Below are 19,121 nucleotides of genomic sequence, written 5' to 3' on the forward strand. Positions count from 1 at the left end.
TTAGGGTAACCCTGAAAATGTTCTATTTTTAAGGAAAGCAGTAGCTGCTGTTGTCGGCGTTAAGATCAGAGGTCACATAGGATAGCCATCAGTCCCCGCTCGGCAGAGCACAGTACAATACATCACATACAGGCACGCAAACACGCTTGATGCTCACACACTCAAGGCTCCGCTTTACTCATACTGCCTGAGGCACAGTTATGGAGGAGGACAGCGAGGGAGTGGAAGTAATACCCACAATTCATCAGCCTGTGTGACACTTCACCCACTACGATTCAGCGTGAGCATGCAGACACAGTGACTCAGAGAGATAGAGAAGAGAGGTACTGGCACCAAAACAGACAGAAGGGATAGAAATTAAAAGCAACTTTAACTTCATCAGCACTGAAGAAAAGAGAGGAATGTCATGAACATTTATTATGGATACAAATCATGTACATTACTACCAAATTTTAATATTGCAAAAGGAATATTGCTAATATTCCTTCCATAGAGCAAAAATATAAAACAGGCTCATGTGAGTACTGTTATATGCTTTCAGCAAAGCAAAGAAAACTGAAGGCATGCATTGGAGAGAACTGAGTAACTTGGTGGACAGAATATTAAGGGGCTGAATACAGATTCCTCCGGGACATTCATGGAGAAAGTGTAATGCAATGTGTGTGGGTCATACAATGCAGTGTTGCCAAGTCTGAGGTTTTCCTATAGAATAATAGGCTACTTTCAACCCCTTAACTGTCATCAGAACTTGGCACTCTTTTTTTATTGTCTTTATTCGTATCACATATTTTACATTAGGTATCATTCGAAAGCTTACAAAATCGAAATTCATCCTGTGAAAAACGTTTTGAAATCGGACGTTGTTTTACCATGGAAACTGTACTTTAAATTATTTTAGCGGGCTCCTCCCCTAGTGGGTGGTGTCAAGTTTATAATATAATAAACCTGACACCACCTAAATAATTATAATCAAATTTATAATAAAAACCTTTTCTAATATTGACAAAACGCATATAGTTGGAAAGGTTCAATATTTGGTGTATGATAGAAGTGATATTTGGACAGAAATGTTTTCATTTGTTATAGGAGCGCCAAAACAAAATCGCCTTGGAAGGAACTTCAGTTTTTGTGATATAACTTCAAATTTGGAACACAACTTGGTTAGATATATGGCTTTGATCTTATAGTAATTTTATATAAATTTATAAAAAACATTATATAAAAATATATATTAATATATCAAATATTTTATATAAAATATTTTTTTTAGTACAGTACATGTGGTTTACAGTAAAGTTAAATTTCATACTTTCATTTTTTCACTCAGCAATAATCTGCCGAGTTTCTTCTTTACCAACCATAGGTCTTTTATTAATGTTTTCTAAGACTTCTACTTTAATCTAAGATGTTGTATTTGCTTTGTAAGCTGTATTTTGAGTTTTAGTTTTGGGCTAGTTTTGATTAGATTTGGTGATCTTTGTCCTGCAGCTCTGGAAAGCCATATACAGAATGCCATTGGTGAGAACATTGTGACATTGACTGATGAGTCCAGAGCATTCCAGGGCTTTAATACAAAAGAGAGAAAGAACATTTCTGACATCAGAGGGGCCAAAACTGAAATTATGAATAATATAAAAAGCTCTGAAATGTTTATATTAAAATATGTTGGGTCAAAACCAGTAGTCTTCAAATAGAAGGACAAGCACCATTGCTCTTGCAGGATAAAATATCGTCCTCTGAATTGTGTGCCTTGACTGTCTACATGACCCCTGTCCTGTTACACTGAAGAATTTAACCAACCGCTGTCAGGATGGAATGTGTTTAATCTGAGAGTTATAACCCTCCATGTGGATGTTCATGTCTTCATTTCCGCACTGTAATCTCGCATACTTGTGTACGCACATTACATAATCACAACCTTTGCTCTGTAAAAACATAACATCTGTTACTCGGGCAGCAAACACATGCTAACAGCTCAAAATATACAAGAAGACACACTGCAGGAACTATTTATTTTTAAATCAATAGAATTGACTTGTAGGTCTGCATGGCTTGTACACCTCGACACATCGTGTCATAAATCACAATTACAGTTGAAATTGGACTTTGTCACCAAGACATCGGGTCTTATTTTATAATAATGTATACTTAGGTGTGTTCATTTTTGTGGCAACAAAGTATGCCTGTGTCTTCAGTTTGGCTCCGTAATCAATATTTGGCCGAGAACTATTTGAAAATCTGGAATCTGAGGGTGCAAAAAAAAATGGCCTTTAAAGTCCTTAGCAATGCATATCACTACTTCTAATATTTTTTCATATATATTTACAGTAGAACATTTTACAAAATATCTTCATGGAACATGATTTTTACTTAATATCCTAATGATTTTTGGCATAAAAGAAAAATCTATAATTTTGACCCATACAACGCATTGTTGACTATTAGCACAAATATACCCATGCGACTTTTGTGGTCCAGGGTCACATACTGTATATAACTATAAAACAAAAAAGCCTTGTTTTATATTATACTTTATTATATTAGTCATAAATGTTGAACAATTTAAGTGATGAATCATGATTTCTGCATGGAAATAATTGCACACAGGTTTTATGCATAAATATGTTTGTGCTCACAGTCCTCACCCACTGTGTTTTTACGTCATCTCTTACATCCCACCAGTTGGTCAGCTCAAACTCTAAAGCTTTAATCCGTGAGTGTCGGATATCAAGTGATACAAGTGATGAAAAGCGTTTGGCTAAGATGTGTGAGGCCTGAGCAAAATGAGTTTGCACAGAGACAGTGTCTCATTACTTCAGCTTTAGTCATCTAACACAAGAGGCTGTATTCTGTGTTAGAAAATATGGTTCGCTGCAGCCTTGCATCAAGTCATCTGACAGTCGAATCTTGGAAGTCACAAGCAATGGCACTATTCTCATTGCATTCATTTCCTTTCTTACAGGTGCTCTCTTAAATTCAGATAACCCAACATGTTATTCATACAGACTTTGTCCTTTGGAAACCTGCTGAAGTGACGAATGTAATGTATATTTTTATTGCTGTATTATGTGATCGCATCAGTGTGGTGACTGACAGGTAGGCTCTCATTGACCACGGGCCAGCTAGCGTGTGTTTGGACAGTAGAAGCGGCAACAGCTGTGAGGCAGTGACGGCCTATAAATATTTGAGAAGAGACTCGATCTCTCAGTGTAGCACTGGATTACAGTAACCTCCCTAACTTTACGCCCCCATGGGCATGCAGAGCCAGTGAAGGTGATATTGAAGTATAACTTCTCTCCTGGTCATGAAAGTTACACCTGAAAAGTGATGCTATTTTTCTTCTGTGTTCCCTTCCACAACAACCAGGACATGAAACTCAAGGTCATCGAGTTCAGTTGCTTTGAGATGTGACGAGAAGGCCAAGGACTTTCATTAGAAACGTAGGCTCATTGGGAAAATTGGCCTCTATCTGCATTTTTTGCAAAATTACCTATACAGGCAATTCACTCGAGGCAGTAAAACGCCAACCATTTGAATTCCTTACACAATTAGGATTACAGGGGCAGATTTAGATTAATGGGATAGTTCACCCAAAAATGTAAATCACCCCATGATTTACTCACCCTCAATCCATCCTAGGTGTATATGACATTCTTGTTTCAAACGAATACAATCGGAGTTATATAAAAAAAATATCCTGGCTCTTCCAGTCTTTATAATGGCAGTGAATGGCTGCCCAAAATTTGAAGACCAAAAAAGTGCATCCATCCATTATAAAAGTAACCCACACGGCTCCGGGGGTTAATAAAAGCCTTCTGAAGCGAATTGATGGCTTTGTGTAAGAAAAATATCCGGTAACACTTTACAATAAGGATGTATTAGTTAACATTAGTTAATGCATTAGTTAATAGAAACTAACCATGAACAACACCTCTGTTCAGCATCAGTTAATCTTTGTTAACGTTAGTTCATAAAAATCCAGCTGTTCATGGTTTGTTCATGTTAGTTCACAGTGCATTAACTAATGTTAACAAGATTTTAATAAAGTATTAGTAAATATAAAAATTAACATTAACAAAGATTAATAAATGCTTTATAAGTGCAGTTCATTATTGGTTCATGTTAAGTAATGTAGTTAGCTAATGAACCTTATTGTAAAGTGTTACCAAATATCCATATTTAAAACGTTATAAAGTCAAATATCTAGCTTCCGCCAGACCGCCTTCCATATTCAAATTACGAAGAACGTGTAAAACCTCTCGCAGTTCAAAATGCTTACGCTACGTCCGACATCATCGTCAAGTTGAATACGGAAGGCAGTCCGTCTGAAGCTAGATAGTTTACTTTGTGAATGTTAAATATGGATATTTCTTCTTATTGCTTTTATAATGGATGGATGCACTTTTTTGGGCTTCAAATTTTGGGCTGCCATTATAAAGCTTGTATTATCCAGGACATTTTTTTTATATAACTCCGATTGTATTCGTCTGAAAGAAGAATGTCATATACACCTAGGATGGCTTGAGGGTTATTATGGGATAATTTTCATTTTTGGGTGAACTATCCCTTTTAAAACACTTTTACCATAGCACATTATTTGTTAACTAGTACATTTTGATGTTTTCATCACATATTCAGCTCTATATGTATGTCTTTTCTGACAGAGTAAATTTACTCGGTAGCTCACCTGACACAGTATTGCACTTACAATACAAAGTGCTCGGATACGAGTCCTGTGACCATGAGTCAAAAGGCCATTTAGTGACCAAACTAAAATGGCATTGTTGCTTTAGCAAATGCATTTTTATCTTGCGTTTGCTTTTATTTTATTGGTTAGATTTAGATGAGGTGGTACATTATTTTCACTCACTGGACATTTCACTTTTGCAAGAAACATAATATAATTTTTGCAGAGATGTCACGTATTTGATAGGCATTGTGTCATGGCACGTATTTCCAAATTATCCTGTGTTGTTATAGTGTATCATCAAAGAGTCTGATGGTATGTTGTTTTAGTAAATGAAAATATATGTTTGTGCTACCACTGCTTGTTTAATATTTTGTGGTATTTTTTATAATTGTATCACAGCTGAAATGTGCCAGAACATTAACGTTAACCGCTATGCAATTTTACAGTGAATTTAAGGGGGAAAGCAAGTGTTTACAAACATGTGTTTCTGATAGTTTTGAAGTTAAATAGGTAACTCTGAATCCAGCATGAGAAAAAGCAAAATGTTCACCCATTCGTTCTTTGTGATGGCTGCAGTTGTCAGTCCTGTCACATAAAAGCGTTCAGCTTTGCAGATGTTAACCCGGCACTCCATATGCTGGGAATAGTGTCATTACGCACCTGCCTTTGTTATTCCACATCATAGAGAGGGAAACAATCATGAACTTCTAAGCAACGTCTCAGTACTGCACAACTAGAAAATGCCAATATTTAAGCATCAACAAAGCCTATGCTGCATAAATATCTGAACACCAAAAGTAGTGGATGTCAAACTATTCCAAGATGTAAATAAATTGCAAGTATTATTGTGAAGGTTTACAATGTACAATATCCTTGATAATTTCAGTTGTGGCACATTTCAGCTCCGATTGTTTTGATGCCGATTTTTCAAAAATACTGCTATTAAGGCACCAATTAAACTGGACTCAACAACAAACCCACAACCTGTAAGTATTCACTATGAGTACATGAGCACATAGTCTTGAATGAACAGTACAAAAAAAACATCCTATTTAATTCTAATGGTTAGCAAAAGGGTGGAAAATGGCCATGAGATGTAATTTTGTAGCAAAAAAGCTATAACTCACTATTGTAATTGCACATCAGATGAAAAAAAAATGATTTGATTTAAAGCAATAATGAAATCTCAATGACTTTTCATTTGTAACCATGAATAGGATCATTCAAATGTCAAGCGCACAGTGCAGCAGATGGTCTCTGAATGTTTGCTTTCAGCTTGAAGACATGTTGGGGTCTGTGGTATCCACCATGTTCCCAAAAGCAAACATTTACTAAATGATATGCCTGAGGTCTGGAGAGAGTGTGACTCATTAAAACAACATTGAGAGTCGAGGGCAAGACTTTTGAGATAGGTTTTATGCCCATCTTGTTTTACACTTCGTCAATTATACAGTGCTTAGTGTCTAGACCTTGCTATTGCGTTACTCCATCAAGGACGGCATGTGGCAGGAAGATTCAACTTGGGTAAGCACCTCATGTAAAACCCATCAACAAACAATGCCAGTCAAGCCTTCATGGCTTGAACATACTCTCGCTCTGTGATTCATCTCAACAACACCCCCCCCCCCAACTTTTTTTTATTATATTATAAGCCTACAATTATATTTGATTGCGTAAGCTGTCAATCTATATGTGCACTGAAAGTGATATAGTTGAGGGTGACGAAGAAAGAGGAAACAGATTTTGTGGTCACAGAAAATGCATTTGAAACGAACGTTAATACCAATGTGTCTTGGCTGACCACTTGTGATCAGTTCACAGGCTTTCTCTCTCACTCGCTCAATTCCGGGTATATTTCATATAATTTGTGGTGTCAAGGAGCCGCTATCAATATGCGGGAGACTCCCAGACCTTCGGGGAGAAGTGGGAATGTTTGTATAATATAATATCATTTAATAATATAAGGAATAATTGATGTCGGGCCATTGAATTATTAGAAAATAATGCACACCCGAGGTGGTAATCCGTTACATGTGAATATCAAGACATTTGTCAGGTTTTTGTCCTTAAAACAGGGGGGGACTAATTACTTACACATCTCATCCCACACCTCTGTTGTTATTTACTAAATGTAATTTTAGAGATATTAACGGAGGCTTGAGCCATTGATAGCAGACTAATGCAGTTATTAATGCAGTTTATTCTTAGGACAAGGTGTCTTTATAAACATGTATGTAACTATGCCCTTTGCTCTTTTAAAGCTACACTATGTAACTTTTCCGTCCACGTTAGGGGCGGCAGTGGCTCAGTGGTTCGTGTAGGTTGTCTACAAACTGGAAGGTTGGTGGTTCGATCCCCGGTTCCACCTGACCAAGTGCCAATAAAATGGCGCCTTGCATGGCTGACACCGCCGTCGGTGTGTGAATGAGTGTATGAGTGTATGAATGGGTGAATGTGAGGCAAATGTAAAGCGCTTTGGATGGCTGTAGGTCTGTTAAAAGCGCTATATAAATGCAGTCCATTTACCATTTTTTACTAGAGGTCCCCTGTTCAAAACAAAGGCGTAGTTTGATGACGACACGTTTGAGCGCAGAATCTTGGGACGTGGTCTTCACCTCACAGCCGGTGGAAAAGAGTCAGGACAGGACTCGGGCAGAAATCATGTTCATGGATACGATTATTAACATAACTGTAGTATGAAACAGAGCAGGACCGAGTGTTGTGGAGCTGAGCAAGGCCGCGGGAGCAATTGAAGAGCGGGACTGTTATTATGGTATAGTCGCTGGTGGGACTTTTATTATGACACGGTCGTCGGCGCCACTTGCTCTTTTCCAGTCATGAGTATGAGGTAACGCAACTCTGTTTATCGTATTAGATATATCTGAGTGTGTTGAAAAGGAAGTTATGACGTTCTCTCGGTGGCTGCTATGACACTTGTTCACACTGCAGTGAGAGTAAAGCGTTTCTGCTAATAAAAAATATATAAATAATATAATAATAAAACAGATATGACGCAATCGACAGGCGACTCCCTCAAACGCATAGCTCACACGTCCCGGTTCCTTGGTTAAAATAGCAATTTCTCACGATTTACAAATAGTTGGAAACATTTAGGATATTCTAAGTAATCAACTGAACAAAATATATAACACTGGCCTAGTGGTTTTTGGATATTTTACTGCAAAAATCTTACATAGTTCACCTTTAATAGGTTGTTGTGGCTGTTATCTATTTATTAGAATTTTGGTGTTTTGTGTGATTCCATTGTCTGAACCTGTTTGGTGTTGTGTGAGCTACCTGAGGATTGAATTTCCATAAAGGGGTGAATAAAGTAGTCATGATCATCATCATCTTCATCGTTAGAGAGAGACCGAGAGATTTAGCATGTGTGAATTACCTGAGTCTGTGTGTCTCTCAACAGTGTTCGACAGCAGAGTTAGCACAACTGCAAGTTTATCTGCTTCAAGAACAGTGTCGTTATTACCTTGCTACTGAGAAATGTTATGTAGCTTTTAAGTTGATAACTATTTTACTGATAAAATCATCAGAGCAGCGCTGACAACACATTTCTGTGTGAGCGTGTCTGTACTGTATGTGAGTGTGTTTGAGAGAGAGAGGGGGGGGGGGGGGGACAAAGAGTATGTACATAGTAAAACGTAATTTTGTGGCAAATAAAAACATGAAAATAACGTTTTTATCCTATTGTGTAGGCTACTATATTTATTTGCTTGGTCGGTGTCGTTGTGGGTTTTGGTTCTTTTGCTGTTGTAGGCTGTAAGGACCTTTGAAATAACTGAAATCTTTTGGCGAAGTGATGTGGACATGTAATGCAGTCAAGACCAACCAATCAGGTTCAAGCATTAAACAGCCCAGTAGTATAAATATAGTACAAGTATATAATAATATAATATAAAACTGTATTATATAAAGATATGTATAGTAGCTGCAGTTTATAGTGCTTTCTGTAACATAAGCTGAACCAGTAATGGCAAAAACCCATCCACTTCATCCTCAAAACCTTCCTATACCAGGCAGGATCTTTTAAGTACATAATCTCCTGCTGCTGATTATTGTCTATGCTCCCTCTATATCTATTATCCACAGCTGCCTATTTCTATCTCACTCCTGCTCTCTCGCTACACATCACTACTGATTTCCTGCCTGCTCCTGATTGGTGCATATGAGCAGGAGGAGATTAGGGCAGTCCCTAGTCAGCTGGAAGGGTGTCCAAAGAGCTCGAGGATAGAGAGAGAGATGCTGTCTCTTTAAGAGTATTTTTAGGCTGATAGTTGATGATGGTCAGTGGTGGGGAAAATCAGAGTTAGTGGCGGCAGTGCAGTGGCAGCCTGTGAACATGGATGACAAGGGGAGACGCTGATGTACTGTGGATTTAACAGCTTTTTAAGGAAATTCACACAGACTAACACCATTAAACACACTGGACTTGGGTTATTTGTATGTGTTCAACCTTAATTTGTTGGGGCTAAAATTAGGTAAGTGGTGGCAATCATGTATTTTCATTATTATTTTATTTTTAACCCTTAAAGGGGCAAGCATAAATAAATTTGATGGAAAAATGATTCATTGCTATTTTTGGATGTATCTAGACTAAAATGACACAGTTCATACATTTTTTTCAAAATATGACCTTTATTTTCAAAGTTACAGTCTGTATCTCCCAGGATACATTGCCCATTTAGGGTTACATTGTAACATGTATTTTTTTTTATTATAGTTCATATGAAAACTTTTAAAACATTGAATGAACAATTATTTAGCTAAATTTTTTCATGTTATCCATGCAACATTAGAAAAATTGGAAAAAACTGAACTTTTTCTCCCAAGATGCCTATGCAGGGTATACATTTGTGTCTGAGTGTGTGTGTATGTGCGTGCGTGCGTGCGTGTGTGTGTGCATGTGTATGTGTGTGTGTGCGCGCTTGTGTGTGCGTGTGTGTGCGTGTGTGTGCGAGTGTGTGTGTGTGTGCGAGTGTGTGTGTGTGCGAGTGTGTGTGTGTGCGAGTGTGTGTGCGAGTGTGTGTGTGTGTGTGTGTGTGAAATAAAGTATTGGGAAGGGGGGTTCCTTCCCTCTTCCCTCCACTCATTTACTAACATTTAGGCCTCAAAACATAAGAATATCTGTGAGTGATCAGCCCTGTTAAATACCCTTATATGGGCAATGTATCCCCCAGGATACAGACATTCAATGGCTGATAATCAAAGTTGTGAGACGATTATTTTAAAAATATGCACAAGAACATGTAAAACTATCCTTAAAAAACTATTTTCTAAAACAAAATCACTCTAAAATATCATAATTGTGAAAATATAAAAACACTAACCTCATGGCCAGTGTCTTTGTCCACGTATGCTGCCATTTTGGATTTTGATACAAATGTTTGGAATGTTGGCATAAAGTCACATGACCCTGATTACATGACCCATCCTCCCATTAGTGTTTCTCATCAACTGCAACCACATAATGCCCATCCCCCCATGGCCCTTACCCCTACAGCCTGTTAAATGTCTGTATCCTCCAAGATACAGAAACTCTTTAAGGGTTAATAATATAGAAAAGTTATTTTTTTGCTAGACATGCATGGCTTCATATGTATATATTCAACCGTACATGTAACTGTACTCTTTCATACATGCAAGCTTTACATCATGCTTGGCTTGCAGATATGAAATGATGCTATTATGGAGGATGGGGGTTTGTTGACCAGTGTGAACTAGCCGTCAAGCTATTTTGTTTCTGGCTGGACAACCCAGTCCATCTTATTCCTCTCTGAGGCAGATATTTAAATTTAATGAAACTGGCGAACAGAGTGTGATCAAGTTACAGTATTGATTACAGCCTGACCCTCTGCTGTACTCCACATGCAGAGAGATTTGTGTGCATGTTTGCCTTTGTTTGTGTGTGTGTGTGGTCCAGATAAACCCTGCGTTATGAGGACAAAATGTCCCCACGAAGATGGCAATATCGGAAATCCTTGTCTGTGTGAGGACATTTTTGGTCCCCATGAGGAAAACGGCTTTTAAATCAGACTAAATGATGTTTTTTGAAAATGCAGAAAGTTTTCTCTGATGGGTAGGTTTAGAGTTAGGGGATAGAATATACAGTTTGTACCAAATCCCCATAAAACGTGAAAACACAACATTTGTGTGAGTATGTAGATTATAACATCCAATTAATAATACCAGCATGTGTGCTTCAAATATACTCATATTACATGAATAAATACTGCTGAGATAAAGCCAAAATATGCGAGACCTTGTGTGACGAGTGCACGTGTGACTGTGTATTTTTCAACGTCAGCTTGTCCATCTGTTTGTGTCCTCGTGTTTTTGTATTTTGTTTTTTGCAGTGTTAACACATGCTTGCATCCTTTTCTATAACTATGTTTGCCGCATGAGAAGCTGAGACACTTAAAGAGGCTGAAAGAGAGAAAGTTTGTGTCAGGATATGAAAAAATGTCAAAAGGTTTAGGCATGCTTGATGGAACAGCATGTCAGGGCCAGTGAAGCAGCAGAGCTTACCGAAAACAGGAGCGAAGACTTGCTCCTACATCCCCAGACATCAATCAAACAAGCACACACGCAAACAAACAGAAGAGCTATACATTGCCAGAAGAGCAATACATATGCATTGAGCTTTACATTGATTTTTAAGGACCTCCTAATGATCTTCTTACAACATAAATAAATAAGGGCAGCTCTATTATAGTGTGTGAGTAAATATTACGTGTGATACTATAAAGACATGTTTACTTTAAGTTAAAGCCACAATATGTAATTTTCCGTAGCTATATCGCATATTCAAAACAAAGGCATAGCTTGATGACGCCTTGATTTTGCAGAGCTTTTATTATGCCGCAGACGACCGCTTCAGGTTTTTCCGCTCATGCGTATGTGAGTTAACGCAGCGCTGTTTTATCATATTAGATACATTATTTGAGTGTGTTGAAAGTTATGTTATAATGCTACTCTGTGCATTCGCTCTGTGGCTACTACTTGTTGCACACTGCAGTAAGCTAGATCGATATAAGGCATGGTAAAACCTGGTATCGCGGTAAATCAAGAAAACTAAATGTAAACAATAAGACTAACTGTGTTGAGCTCTATAACAATGATTATTTTTTGTCGCTGTGTGTTTCCAAACAGTTGCTCACCTGTCTAATAAAACACATAATATATTAAAGCACCTTTGAGAAATCGAGGGTAACGCGGGTATGATGTCATTGACAGGCGACGCACGGACATGGTCCGTGTCCTGGTTAAAATTGTAACATTCTTGGAAACATTTCGGATAATGTAAGTACAAAAGTCAACAAAATATATAAAACATTGTTCTAGTGGTTTTTGGATATTTTAATTAAAAAATCTTACATATTATACCTTTAATGTTGCCCTAAATTAAATGATTGACTTTTATATTGTAATTTTACTAAAGAAAATAAATATAATATTATCTGGAAAATACTGCATATATTTACATTTCATCATCGATATTATATGGTATTTCAGTAAATGTAGGCTAAATAGTTACTGTAGCCTACTTAAGTATATTTTTGGCTACTTTGCACTTTGATTGAGTATCAAAGATATTAGCAACTCTCTATTTTTCTACATTTTTGAATAAGCATATGCACTCTTTATTCCCATACATATCCTGTGCGTTTTGCCTTTACGCACCCAAACTTTTCAAACAGGCTACAGTAGCGAATTAGCTCTGAGGGGAAATTGTAATAATTATTCATAACTCATTATGATTAATTATGAATATTTGAATCAGTTGAATAGATTAACTTGATGTAGCTACATTAACATTACAATCAATCAATCAGTTCCTCCTATGAACGTTCAGTATTAATTATTAATTAATTTTAAGAAAATGATATTTTTCATGGTTACAGAAAAATTATTATTTCTTTGAATTTACGTAAGCGCTTAGAGCGCATAACAAGATCGATCATTTAAGGTACAATTTGTTTGCAGGCAGGAAGTCAGGACCAAACATATATTGTGCACAAACTTTAATAACTAAATCATGGAACAAGACTAAAACTAACATGAAACATACATACACAAAACATGTACATGACAAGATGTAAGGTTAAAGTGGTTGGAGGAAAAAGGGTCAGAACAGATGAATGAAGTTATGCAACGAGTCGAAACCTTGGGAATAACCATCTTTACCGTTTACAGTTTTGTTAACTACACAGCGACTTGTATTTCTTAGTACATTACTTGCATTTGCCCGGGAAGGCGTCCAGAGAGAAAGTCTTGATGGTTCCGTCCGAGGGTTTTGCAGTAGCGATCATTTCCTTCCGTGTTGAGCGAAGGAATGACGGTGAACTTGCATAGACTCATATGGTCGAAGAAGGTTGCACAAGCAGTGAGTTGGGCCTGCTGGCCCAACTGGCTGAGTAGTGGCATCTGGTTTCCTGTCCCCCACACACACACACACACACACACACACACACACACACACACACACACGTGAGGCTGTGTGTGGAGGCCTTATCTGGCCGGCCAAGCGACATCGGTGAACAAGACACTTGTGTGTATTTGACACTTTAAACACAACAAAAAATGTGAAAGAGAAGTTACTCATGAGACTTGACGTCTGACAGCCAGTTGTCTGTGTACGCTTCAGATAAGTGTTCTCAGAAAATGATCCATTAGAAGTTTAAACTAATATAGCTTTAAAACGAGTGGAAATGTTAAACTTTAATGATGAAAGAAGAACTATGCTATCCGTGAGAGTGATCGAGATTTAGATGATAATAAAAACCAAGCTGATGTCTTGTTGGTGTTTGGCAGAGATCTGATTGAGGCGGGAACTGTGTGGAGAAGGGGCGGCACATAGCAGCTCATTTGCATTTAAAGGCACATGCACGAAAACAGCCACTGTTCTTGACTGTAGGCAGAAATTGGTATTTACAACATGGATTTATAAATGATTTGTGAGGCATTTTAAGCTGAAACTTCACAGACACATTCTGGGGACACCTGAAACTTAAATTACATCTTGTAAAAATGGGCATAATAGGTCCCCTTTAAACATGTGATTTCTCTCCAAATCAACTGTTTCTTATTATTAAGAAACATTAAGTATTAACATTAAGTGGCATGACAACTTACGCACAGAAGCCAAGCACATGCCATTTTGCTAAGGGTGCGTTCACACTTGTCATGTTTGGTTCGATTAAAACAAACCCTGTTGCGATTGCTCGGTTAGTGCGGTTCATTTGAACATATGTGAACGCTGCCATACGAACCCTGGTGCACACCAAACAAGCGGATCGAGACCGCTAAAAAGATGGGTCTCGGTCCGCTTCCAAACGAACTCTGGTGCGTTTCGATTGATATATGAACGCAACACGGACCAAAGACATGTAAACGAACCAAAAACAGGACGTGCTGTCACAAGATGCGACGCTACAAGTCAGCTGATTTGACGACGCAGAAAGATCGGTGTATCCAAAATGAGTAGAGGGCAAACGTGGAGCAACGAGGAGGTAAAGTGCCTCATCAATATATGCAGATTTTCGTTTCTGCATACAACGGAGGAAATCCTGGTGCTGTTTTGAATGTTTTGAACATTTTATGAGCTCTTCGTGAGTTCTGTACACGCATAAAATTATTGTGTTTAATCCAGCACACAGCATTGTTGAATGAATGTTCGGTAAGCAAGCTCCATCGCAAAATATACGTCATAAAAGCCGACCAATCAGTATCATAGGGCATAGGGACCTATGCCAAAGGCATAGGGACCGTATCCCTATGCCTTTGGTTTGGTAACTTTAGGTTCGCTGTTAAAAATGCCAGTGTGAGCGCTAAGCGGACCAGGACTATATGTTTTGTTTTTGTTTTTTGGTCCGGACCAAACGAACCAAACTACAAGTGTGAAGTGGCACATCCGGTGGCACATCTGGTTTTCATTGGCATGTTCCAGCAGATAGTGGCATGTGCCACTTAAACATGTGATGTGCTGATGGACTGCGTCTTGTGCCACTGACAATGTTGCGGAACATGTCATCGTATGTTGTGGTACCTCCAGTAGTGGCTGACAGATGAGTTGAGCAGCAATACTGACGTAATTGTGGCACAAAATCTTAAATTATTAGCCTAATTTAGTGATTTAAAAAAAAACGTTTTTATGAATCTGTAATATTTTTCAAACATGTAGTCAGTTTGTGGTAGTTTGTAACTACTGTATGTTGTTGATCACGCAAACTGCACATTCTAGAAAACACACAAGATAAATGTATCATAGGTCATTCATTATGAATACCGCATTTGCAGTCGTAAAGCAATCCTTTATTTTTGTAGGATTCTGCATGCATGGCGATAGTTAGTCAGTCTAAATAAGTGCAACATTGGCCAGCGCAAGATAAATCAAAACTTACGACAGTTGAGGAAGATCCACGGGTGATGTATTTGTTATTTGTTTGTGAGTTAGACAGTATCAAAAACAAAAAGTTTTTATTTATTTATAAATGAAAGTATAAATGTAGATATAATTTAATATGTGGTTAGTGGTTCTCATCTAAGCTTTAATATTGTGCAGATAATGTTATGGAATTATGTAATAATAAATAAAACAATTTTTTAACAATGCGAACATGCATTTTTTGAAGATGCCTGTATTTTACTTGCTGTAGCCACATTATAATACGCATTTAATATCCAGAGACCTACATTACTCTGCATTGTGAAGAGCCAGTCAAGGTCCAGCACACTTTAAGAATGGTTGGTGCCAGTTTTCATAATGCATTTCCGAATGGCAGGTGTCACTTTATAATGGTTTGTGGCATTTTCTCTCATGGTAGTTTACAGCATGAAATACCTGATTAGTATGTGTCAATTTATGGTGGCACATACCCCTGCCAGTTTCATTTTTTTTAGTTGTGGTCACCTATCTAAATAGTCTATATTCTTTTATAATTACAAATGACACAGCTTAACTGTCAATACTATGCAAAAAGGAAAAAAATGCGTTGAGTTATCAAAAAAACTGTGTATTTACAATAGGGCCTATGTATTTAAATGCATTGTAAAAAAAGAAAAAAGAAAAATTGCATTATAATACATATAATAAACACATACAACTGGACACAGAGGCCTATAAATATAAATATGGAGAAGTCTAACTCTGGGATATAATAAACCCTATGTTTGAAAGCAACTTGTTATTAAATAAACATCTACATAACGCATGGGAGAAAGCAACATGTGTCTTTAGGCTATTGGAGGTCACAAGTTTTAGTAGCATATGCCAATGACAACCGGATGTGACACTAAGCATAGCAGCATGTGCCAATGGCTTCTGTGCATTAAATGCCATGCAATTTAGTCTTAATACTGCCCCTCTGTTTTTCACTAGCATGTTGAGGAATAGTGCATCCTTGAGCCTACATTCAGTATGAGTAAAATACTTAAATACTGTTAAAATCAGATACTCTAGACCACGTTCACACAGCAGAAGAATAGGCTTACGGTTGTCAGTCCTGTATTTGAGTCTTTAATACGGTTACGTTCACACACAGCACGATAATTTATGGGAGTGGCAACCGCATTCTATAACCAAATTCACAGCCGTAAATTCTCAGGACTCACAACCGCTTGCATTTTCAGGAAAACCTGTGCTGTGTGAATACTTCTGGCCAACTAGTTGTCTGTCAACTACAGTGTGAGAGAGCCGCTCTGCTAAGTGGTTTTGTGTGTGGTTTCGCTTTCGTCTGAGCTATAAACTGACCCATCTGAAGGGTCTAGATCCAGTCACTGTTCTCCACCAGAGCGGCTCCCGTCAGTTTTGCATCCTATGCATGACTCAAATGCCGTGTCATGCGCGAGGCGCTGCAAAGGACATGACTACAGACACATCAGCACACCCGCCATCTTGGAATAGTCAGTGTGTCGTCACTCACAATAGGAATCAATGATGCCACAGCATTGCGCATGTTTCTGGTTGTGAAACCGCCAAGATTTAAATTCCTGAAAAAATTGGATAACCTAGCTTTCACAGGTGAAAATGTGTTGCTTTGGTTTTTAAATGTTTTAAATATTAACATTTACAGGTTTTTACTATGGTCCATTTTTTACAGGTTTTTACTATGGTACATTTGAATGTTTTTTTAGCTGATGCCTTCAACTTTTTGTATTGTGTTAATTTAGCAAAACCATCTTCTGAAATATATTGCTGATATAGATATTCCGGTTGCAGACACTCACGAGTCCGAAATTGCATACTATGCGAGTAGGTTCTACATTTGAATTTGAACTTACTTCGCAATTGTTAAAAAAGTACTATGAATACTATAATTTCAGACATACTACTCTGTTGGCGTACTGTTTTTACACATACTATATAGTAGGGAAGTATTCGATTTTGGACGCAACGTCAGTCAACTTGCTTTCGCATGTTATGTATAGTGGCCCAAAGAAACAGATGCTAATGAGGCATCTATGTGTGTGTGTGTGTATATATATATATATATATATATATATATATATATATATATATATATATATATATGGGTTACTGGCAAGAGGATATAGGCTTGACTCTCGTTGCACGTTCATACAGACACTATTCGAGATGCTACTGTAAGTTGCTGTGTGAACGGGACATTTCGAGACCTGTAAGTAAATGCAGTTATCAATCCCAATCCCCGTAGCCATGGGCCACATACACACTGCAGATAAATTCGATTGTCAGTTCACCTTTTAGTGCCTAATCGTGTTTTGTACACACACAATTCAGTAATTTACGGGAGTGACAACCGCATTCTACAACTGAATTAACTAGAGTTGTTCCGATTCCGATACTTTTATCGGAAATATCACCGATACCACAACAAATTCTGGCATCGGTATCGGCGAGTACTCGAACCCATGTACTGATCCGATACCATTTTCTTAAACAAGACGTAGTTATTATGACCGCTAGCTTTGCCTAACCGCTGAACGGTTCTTCTTCGCTGCTCTGAATGCATTGCAAACACAGGAAGTTGTGCTGTGTTGCCAAAAGCAACAACTGTTTAGAGCAGTGAAGAAGAAATGAAAAAGCGTTAGCAGTATGTCGTCTCTGTGTGGATGGCAGGTGGGCGCCCGCGCACACACACGCGCGTGACACTCGCTCACTGTCTTTGTCCTCCCCCAGTTTCTACCTCTACGTGCATTTTTACTGTCTATGGTCACTATATGAGGACATGAACGCATAAACCGTCACTTCATGAGAATTTACTGTGTCATATAATGAACACAGACACTCAAAGGTGTTCACGGCTACCCGTCAAAATAAAAGTTTGGTTTAACGTGAAGAAATGGACAGAATATATTAGGCTACTGTTATAGCCTACAGTAGATTTAGCTACGTCTCTATGCAATAATAATACGTCTCTACTACTAATAATAATTATGCCTAGATGGTTGTAAAGAGATTATTTTCTGATTAATATATCATTTTTAATATTCCTACATTTATTTGTTGCACTGTTTTTTATACAGTTATATTGTAAAACTAAAATGTTCAGTTTGCGTTGTTAGATTTGTGGCTGCATTTGAAGTTCTTTTTCGCTTAAGAAAAATAAATAATATTACTGTCAAATGCATGTCAGATAATAAAAATGCTGTAATAAATACAGTAGTTCACTGTATGTATTTGTTCATGTTTTATTAAGGGATTCTGAAGCACACCATAAAATAAGTAAGTTTGAGTAAGATTTTCTTATAAAGAATTAAATTGGATGCATTCAATTGATCAAAAGTGACAATAAATACATTTATAATGTTACAAATGATTTCAATTTCAAATAAATGAACTTTATATTAATCAAAGAATCCTGAAATAAAAAAATAAATAGATGCAGCCTAGGTGAGTGTAAGATACTTATTTGAAAAACATCTTACCAACCTAGACCGGTAGTGCATAGTCTATAAACGTAGCTGTAATACAATGTATATGTATAATTTAAATGGTAAACTTTGAAGTTTCTTGGAGTTCATTACAAATATAAGAATATGGTCTTTATTCAGCACTATGGTATTAACATCTAATGCCATAATGTCTTTAGAGATTTAGATGAGAACTCAACAATGTCTCAAACTGTATTCAGACTTGCTGAGATAGCAAAGTCTGCAATCAAAAATCTCAATGTAAACTCAAATATTTCTCATTATTCTTCCTTCTTTTGTACTCTCAATGTGTTAACACATCTAATTTGTGTCTATTTTTTCTCATATACATATCAGAGACAAAGTTGATATTTGATTTTGATATTTTTATGACACAAATGAAAAACCCTTTCGGTCTTCTGAGCTTTGACAGGGCGATATCTGAGCAATCAGATGGGTGAGAATAGTGCTGTTACAATGTCTAGAGGAATATTCAGCCCAATCTGGCCGTGTGTACCCACACAGA

General features: G+C 37.4%; 1 protein-coding gene across 1 annotated transcript in view; it reads left to right on the top strand.

Annotated features, from left to right (window-relative positions):
• The first annotated feature begins 8,969 nt into the window (after nucleotides 1-8,969).
• The window catches only part of pclob (piccolo presynaptic cytomatrix protein b), a 123,504-nt gene continuing 113,352 nt past the window's right edge, over nucleotides 8,970-19,121 (top strand). The window contains exon 1 of the mRNA XM_079826153.1: nucleotides 8,970-9,183. The gene's annotated coding sequence lies outside the window, so the exon portion shown is untranslated. The remainder of the gene's footprint in view (nucleotides 9,184-19,121) is intronic.

This window comes from Gobio gobio (genome assembly GCF_949357685.1).
Source record: "Gobio gobio genome assembly, chromosome: 9".
Taxonomy (NCBI): domain Eukaryota; kingdom Metazoa; phylum Chordata; class Actinopteri; order Cypriniformes; family Gobionidae; genus Gobio; species Gobio gobio.